General features: G+C 44.7%; 1 protein-coding gene across 2 annotated transcripts in view; it reads left to right on the top strand.

Annotated features, from left to right (window-relative positions):
• Window positions 1-3,728: 3,728 nt before the first annotated feature.
• Window positions 3,729-7,257, top strand: part of ITPR1 (inositol 1,4,5-trisphosphate receptor type 1) — a 355,281-nt gene continuing 351,752 nt past the window's right edge. For both annotated transcript variants that reach the window (XM_070360064.1, XM_070360063.1), the window contains exons 1-2: window positions 3,729-3,945; window positions 4,791-4,866. The gene's annotated coding sequence lies outside the window, so the exon portion shown is untranslated. The remainder of the gene's footprint in view (window positions 3,946-4,790; window positions 4,867-7,257) is intronic.

Below are 7,257 nucleotides of genomic sequence, written 5' to 3'. Positions count from 1 at the left end.
GATGACATTCATTTTTTATTTCAAATAATGCTTTAGTAAATGTATTAGTTTAAATAGAATTAAATATCTAACATAATTTTTAAAAAATGAAATATCATTTATATATTGTGTAACATTAAGGTATACAATGTGAGGTGACATTAGTTTTAATAGTTTGTTTAACTCATATCCAAATATTATCATTTTACCATGTGATCAATATAAAAATATTGATGAGATATTTTAACTTTTCTGTCATAAGTGTTCGAAGTTTAGTGTGTATTTTACACCTTCTTCACATCTCAGTTACGAATAGCTACATCTTAAATCCACTCCAGTACTCTTGCCTGGAAAATCCCATGGACGGAGGAGCCTGGTGGGCTGCAGTCCATGGGGTAGCCAAGAGTTGGAAACGACTGAGTGACTTCACTTTCACTTTTCACTTTCATGCATTAGAGAAGGAAATGGCAACCCACTCCAGTGTTCTTGCCTGGAGAATCCCATGGACAGAGGAGCCTGGTGGGCTGCAGTCCATGGGGTCGCTAAGAGTCCGGCACGACAGAGCGACTTCACTTTCACTTTTCACCTTCATGCATTGGAGAAGGAAATGGCAACCCACTCCAGTATTCTTGCCTGGAGAATCCCAGGGACAGGGGAGCCTGGTGGGCTGCTGTCTATGGGGTCGCACAGAGTTGGACATGACGGAAGTGACTTAGCAGCAGCAGCAGCAAGTGCCCAAATGTCTTGTAGCTACTGTATTAGAAAGCACAGATCTAGAAAATTTTTCTGGGAAAAAATACAACTAAGACAAATAAGCCCCCTTACCTCTATGGATGATGGAGGATGAGTTGGGCAGTGGCCCTTTTATTGTGATATCAATCACCAGTCATACACCATCGCAGAGAACTTCTGAGCATCATTGCAAATTTATTACAACTACCTTCTGGTGACCCAGTAGCTTCCAGAACTTGAGGTTAGTTGTATAACGTTGAAAAGGACTATTCATACATACAGGTAGAGGAAACAGTCTGTGACGCAAATGGGCTACAAGGTGTGTGCCCAGAAAATATGTTCATCGAGCTTGCCACATGCCTGCCACACCTCCTGTCAAAACACCTTTTTAGAATGAACATTTTTTTTTTTTTTGGCATATGTAAAAAAATACACAGACAAAGGACTAAGGCTTTCTGAGTTAGGGATGGTAGGGAATACAACCATGAATAAAAGATGGTCCCTGCCTTTAATGAAACTTGTCTTCTCGATGAGAAGACAGTGGAGATAACAGTTAAAGGTCAGGCGTCCACAATATGGTAAGGATGAATATTACCCAACTCCAGCCCTCAGACATGACAAAGTTTTCTTAAGAAAACCCACTTTAAAATCCCACTGTTTCTCTGAATTAGAAGCACAGGAAATAATCACCCTTTAATATTTACCAGTTATGTTAGCATAGAATGATTTGTTGAATTTAAAACATAGAGCCACAAACCATTTAGAAATGGAACAAGTTGTTTTCATGAAGGAAAAGAAGAAAGGGGACAGATACGTAAGGTGTGGATTCATTTTTTGTGACACGTTGGGGGAGCTTCTTGCTGATGGGACTGGTAGCTTGAGGCTTTAGGCACAAGGCTGTGGTGTCCAACAACCAGAGGATGATGTTGAAAAAGAGGAGACAAGAGTTAAAGTGATAACCATTCCTGCTTGAATAAATGCTTACATGAGCAGACAAATACAATGTAAATCTTTACATTGGGGAAGCTGTGGATGGCAGTGGTTAAGAACCAAGGATTGGGAGACTTCCCTGGTGGTCCAGTGGTTAAGAATCCCTTGCAAATGCAAGGGATATAGGTTCGATCCATGGTCGGGAAACTAAGATCCCACATGCTGCAAGTAAAACCTAAGGCAGCCAAAAAAAAAAAAAAGAACCAAGGTTTGGGAGTCAAGATAGCCTACGCCCCTGTGTGACTTTGGGAAAGTTATTTAACCTCTCTATGCCTCAACTTTCTCATAAGTTAAAAAAAGTTCATTGACTTGATGAGAGAATGTACATGAAGAGTTTAGAATAATGCCTGGCACATGGCATGAATCCAATAATTATTATCTAAATTATTATTAGCCAATAATTATTATTAGTTTGGGCATTATTATGTCAGTAATAATTATTAGCTATGGTCCTCCCCTAATTTGTTCCTGAAGTCCACAAGACTGTGGACTCTGTATCAAGCACTCCTGACAGAAGATTGGCAAATTCTAATGATTTTTCTCCCTCTCCGATGGCAAAACTAGGGCAAAGAGATAAAAAATGACTTGCCCAAGGGCTCAGAGTCTGCTCCCAAAATGGGGAGGGAGGCCATTTAAAGTAGTGCTGATGGATTTCCCCAAAGACAAGGACTTACTACACTTATAGACTGGAATTGGCATCCAGGCTGCACTACTTAACTGATGGTGTCATCTTGAGAATTTATCTGATTTCTTTGTGCTCTCAGTTGTGCATCTGTCAAATAGGGACAATAAATAAGTCAAGGGTTGTTAGACTCATGAAAAGTGCATGTGGGCTGGGCTCAAAAAAGTCTAACTCCTCAATTATTATTATTGCTGTTGTTGCTGTTGTAGCAGATCCTTTGCGGCGGTAGGCAGTGCCTATCCGGAACACCGTGGAACACTCAACACCATGCCCCAGTGCCTGGCACCCAGTACACTCTCAGGAAATGTCTGGAGAATGAACGCACATCTGAGGCTCGACTTGCCCACCTTCCCAAAGCGGGAGCCTGAGCAGATAGCCCGGGATGTCCAGGCATCACTTAGCAGTGAGCTGAATCCACTTTGTGTCCCCGGAAGCCCCTGTAGGACCTGCTGGAGGGCGCCCCGCCTAGACGCGCATCTTCTTGTGACCGGCTCGCTCCAAAGCCCTTATTTTTCTGGTTTGCGGTTTATTTACTTAAGCATTTACAGCTCCCGGGAGGAGAGGGGCTGCTTGTAGCAGGGTCAGGACCGAGGTCGTGATTCGTATTTATTTTCTGCCTCTCAATCTCAGCGCTGGCAAGTCACAACCTGGCTCCTTTATATGTGCACGGAGACGCTTGCGTTTCTTTACCTCCTGCGGGGCAAGGAAAGACACACGCAGTTCGGGTTCAGGAAAGTGCTCTCAAGCCTCTTGCCTGTGTTCCGTTGCTCCCAGACTTAGATTTCTGTGCAAACCCGAAGAGAGCGGAACAGCTTAAATAAAGACAATCTCACGCCTTTAATCCTTGACCGCAAAGACTGGAGTTTTTGTGCCCTGGATTTCTGAAATTCTTGGCTGGGTACTCAAAGCGGGGGAAGGGTGGGTAACAGCTTGTAAAAACTTCCCAAAGCAGAAATTCGAGCTCTTCCCCGCCCCCTGCTCCCAATGACACCTGGATTCTAGAGAAATGGGGCAGCCGACGGAGGAGAGTCCCCAAGGGCTGGGGGCGCCCCCAACGGGTGGTTTTGAGTCGCGGGTTCCTAAGTCAGCGAGTTCTCGGCGCAGAGCCGGGTTTGAAGCCCGGACTCCTCGCAGGACGCCCCTCCCTGTCCCCTTGCGCGTCTATTTAGAGCCCAGCCTGGGAACCCATGGGATTCTGGGACTTGTAGTTCACCCTCGCAGCCCCAGGCGCTGCCACGACCCCGGACTCGGACTACATTGCCCAGGGAGCGTCCCGGCCTATATAAGCTGCCAGGAGCTGCTTCGAAGTGCAGTAACCATGTGGATGTGGTGCTGAAGCGTTTCCTCTAGCTCGCTGGGGTGGGAGGAGAGGAGGAGGAGGTGGTGGTGGAGGAGGAGGCAGAGGGTGGAGAGAGAGAAATCGCACGCCGAGAGGTGTGGGTGTTCCGCTTCCATCCTAACGGAACGAGCTCCCTCTTCGCGGACATGGGATTACCCAGCGGCTGCTAACCCCCTCTCCTCGCCCTGCTCCGCCAAAGTGGCGTGGCTCCCCGGGCACTAAGGTAGCGGCTGGGGCCGGGTAGAGGGCGCGGGGAGTTGGTACTGTCCCCAGGAGCAGAAGTTTTTGCCTCGCTCTGTGGGAGTTCTTGGTGGATTTGCATGCACTTGCATGCATTTTGGGGGTTCTTTTACTGAGGGCATTTTGGGGGTGTTCATTTGAGGTTAAAAAAATTCTCGATTCCATCGACTGGCTTTGAGGCTACTCATTCTGGGTTGTAAAGGCATTCCCCCAAGTTGGAAACTAGCAGCAGCTGCAGGAAATAGTGTTTTTTTGGGGGGGTGGGGGTGGGAGGTCGTGGAGATGTCCTGTGTGAGTAGGCTAAAGGAAACAATCTTTCTTAAAATGTAGCCTTCCGTTGTGCTGCAAGGGAGAGGAATGCATATGTGGGGGCCCCAGTGGGGAGGTTTTAGAAAAACGGAAGAGAACCCGGGGAGCGGTGACGGATGAAGTGTGGACGGAGCTCACGCCCGATGGGGATGCGGGCTTCGGATACTTGGCCTCCGCTCCTGGAAACAAGTGCTTTGGAATCTGCCAAACACTTCTCTTAGTTTCAGCCCCCCGGCGCGTTCGAAGTTTGTGCGTACTTAGTCTCACTTGTCAGTTGTATATTGGAAACAGATGAAATGACCAGTAATCTTCACCTAAGTGAACCCACCAACCTACCTGTCAAATTTGGTGGTGGTGGCGGTCCTGCGTGTGTATGTGTGTGTTTTGGTGGGGGGAGGAGGATTGTCTCTCCAGGAAGGAGGTTAACTGAAAGTGGAAGTGTAGAATTTGAACATTTCTATTAGGGACCCACTTCTGTCCAATCTCGCATTCAGCTTTCTTTCTTTCTCAATCACTTAGGAGCTGACCGCCAGGGAGCAGAACTCACACCCCTGGCTGGGCGTGTTTTGGCAACAGAGGGCCTGACCTGGGTCAGGTGAGTGCGGAAGCCTGAAAGCTGTAGTTAATAATGAGTTTTGGTCCTAAGTCTATTTTAAATTCTCGCTAAGGAGTCATGGAGATGGGGAGTAGGAAGAGACAGGAAAGTCCATGGCAAAGTCTCTGAAATTTGTCACTGCCTGTGGCAAGGGCTTTAGGGAATGTATGAAATCCAGGGGGCAGTCCTGTCTAGTACTTTTGTCCCTGACTCAGAAGTGAAGCAGCCTGAAGGTTTATGGGAGCAGGGGAAAAAAAGAAATAGAGCAGTAAAAGGGATGCCCACTGGTGATCTGAGAATTGAACTTGCCAGGAGGTGTGCTGATTATTTAAATTTTGAAAGATGCAGTGCATTTCATCTGCCAAGATACATAAGCAAAATTTATCTGGTTCTCTCTTTCAAAAATAGTCACTTTCCTTTTTTTTATCCTCTTATACTGTGAATATGTGTTTAATCAGAGTAGGTTGTGTGGCAAGAAATTAAAATGGGTTGCTGGCAAATTGAACTTGAAAACGGGAAGTTCTTGAAGCATGAGATAGTATCTTCCAATCCTTGATGCCACCTGAGCATCAAGGAATCTGGTGGATTCCTCTGGTTTAGGTGCCTGTCATGGGATATGAGCTGAGAGCATCATTTATCTGTAAATGCAAGCAGCTCTTATGTTTTCTCCTGCAAATGTTCAGACTGCACTTCAAGAGAGGGAGGTTTTACCAGGTGCACAAATGCCCATTGCTGCAGATTTGAGCATCACAAGCTTTTTCTTCTGAAATGGTCAGGGACAGGATCAACAACAGGGTAGTAAAGGTGGGTGGGGCCTGGGTCTTCATAACTTATTTAACATTCTAAATATTTAGCTGTTCCCTGGGCTACAATCTTTGGGCTTTTCTAATTAGAAAAGAAGTCAGACACTTCATTATAGTAGTATTGTGCTTTTGTTTCCTGTTGATAAGATCCTCCAGAGTGCTGGTGGAGTGGGAAGTATTTGGATGTGTGAGGTCCACTTCCTTTTTGGAGTTCACTTGAAACTTCATGCGAGCATGGCTACGTGGGCATTCATAAGGCCAAGGATTGGGTTCAGAGGAAGCTGCAGGCAAGGAGAAAGGGGTCCACAAAATCTTCTCTGACTGGTTGCTAAAAATGAGAATAATACACATGAAGTACTTGTAAACCAGGTCCACAGCTATACATCACAGGAACCTGTGAGTCAGGTACGGGCGAAGAAGCTGAGGTGCAGAGAGTGAGATCACTTGTCCAGTGGATGCAAGCTTTAACCCCAGGCGTTGGGACTTTGCTGTTTCCCACAAGTGCATCTCAGTTGAGGGGGAATATGAGGGTAACTAAGAAAAATGGTACATGTATTGCTGTTGAAGAAATAACTCTTCATTGTGTCCCACCAATGATAAAGGAGCAAAGTGACCTCGATGTAGGAAGAAAACAATGCGCCGTAGGTGTAAAAATGAAAGACTCTGGGTTTTTGAGGAGGTCTTAGGTATTGTACTGAGTTCATTTTAGAAAACTGTGTGCTGAAAGCCTACATAAGGAGAGTAAAAGAATCCAAACTACAAGTAACACTGTCTAGATTCAACTTTGGGTTTATTTCACACATGAAATGCATCTTGATCAGCTACATCAAGGCATCTGAGTAGGTTACAAGAATCAGGTGTTGCTCTATTGAAATAATTTGTAAGTTTAAATTGCAGTGAATCTGAACTGTGAAATGTTGACTGTCGTTTCATATACTCTTCAGTTTGCTTTGTGGCCAATTGTGCAAGAACACTTTTCTTTTTCGTTTCTTACTTTCACTTGCATGTGTGTATGTGTTGAAAGTGTAATCTGCTTTTTGAATAATTCAAATTGAAACAGTATCCTATCAAGATTTCCTTATCAGGCAGGCAAAGTTCTTCATGCTCTAAATGAATTACTCCTGGTCTCTAGTTTGAGACTCATGGAAGTTCTTTGGGATTGACAATGGTGTTACCTATTTAAACAAAGTGGTTGCCTTCTGGAGAGAATTAGCATCTTTAGGAAGGAGAGGTGGAAAATTTGCTTAGAGAAGAGATAGGTGAACTGAAATCAGATCCATTGCTTTATATCTCAAAGTATTTTCAACTGAGGAAGACCATGGTCTTAAAGAGAGAAAGAAACTTCTAATACGATGGTGTGCAACCAACTGACTTGCACAGCAAAAAATCAAATGGCTTTTTAGTTCATTTGTAATGATTGAATGGAAAATCTAATTTATTTATGAGCAACTCTTAAACCAGAGTGAAACAACAGACACCAAATTTGAACAACAGAAAAAACTCAAAATATTGAAATTAGGCCTGTAGTTAAATTTTCAGGTCAAGCTGTCCTTGCATACATCTGATTAACAAGCCAGCCAAGGCCAGT

The sequence above is a fragment of the Bos mutus genome, chromosome 22 (genome assembly GCF_027580195.1).
Source record: "Bos mutus isolate GX-2022 chromosome 22, NWIPB_WYAK_1.1, whole genome shotgun sequence".
NCBI classification, from domain to species: domain Eukaryota; kingdom Metazoa; phylum Chordata; class Mammalia; order Artiodactyla; family Bovidae; genus Bos; species Bos mutus.
Note: the sequence above shows the minus strand (reverse complement) of the source record. Positions and strands in the feature narration are given on the sequence as shown.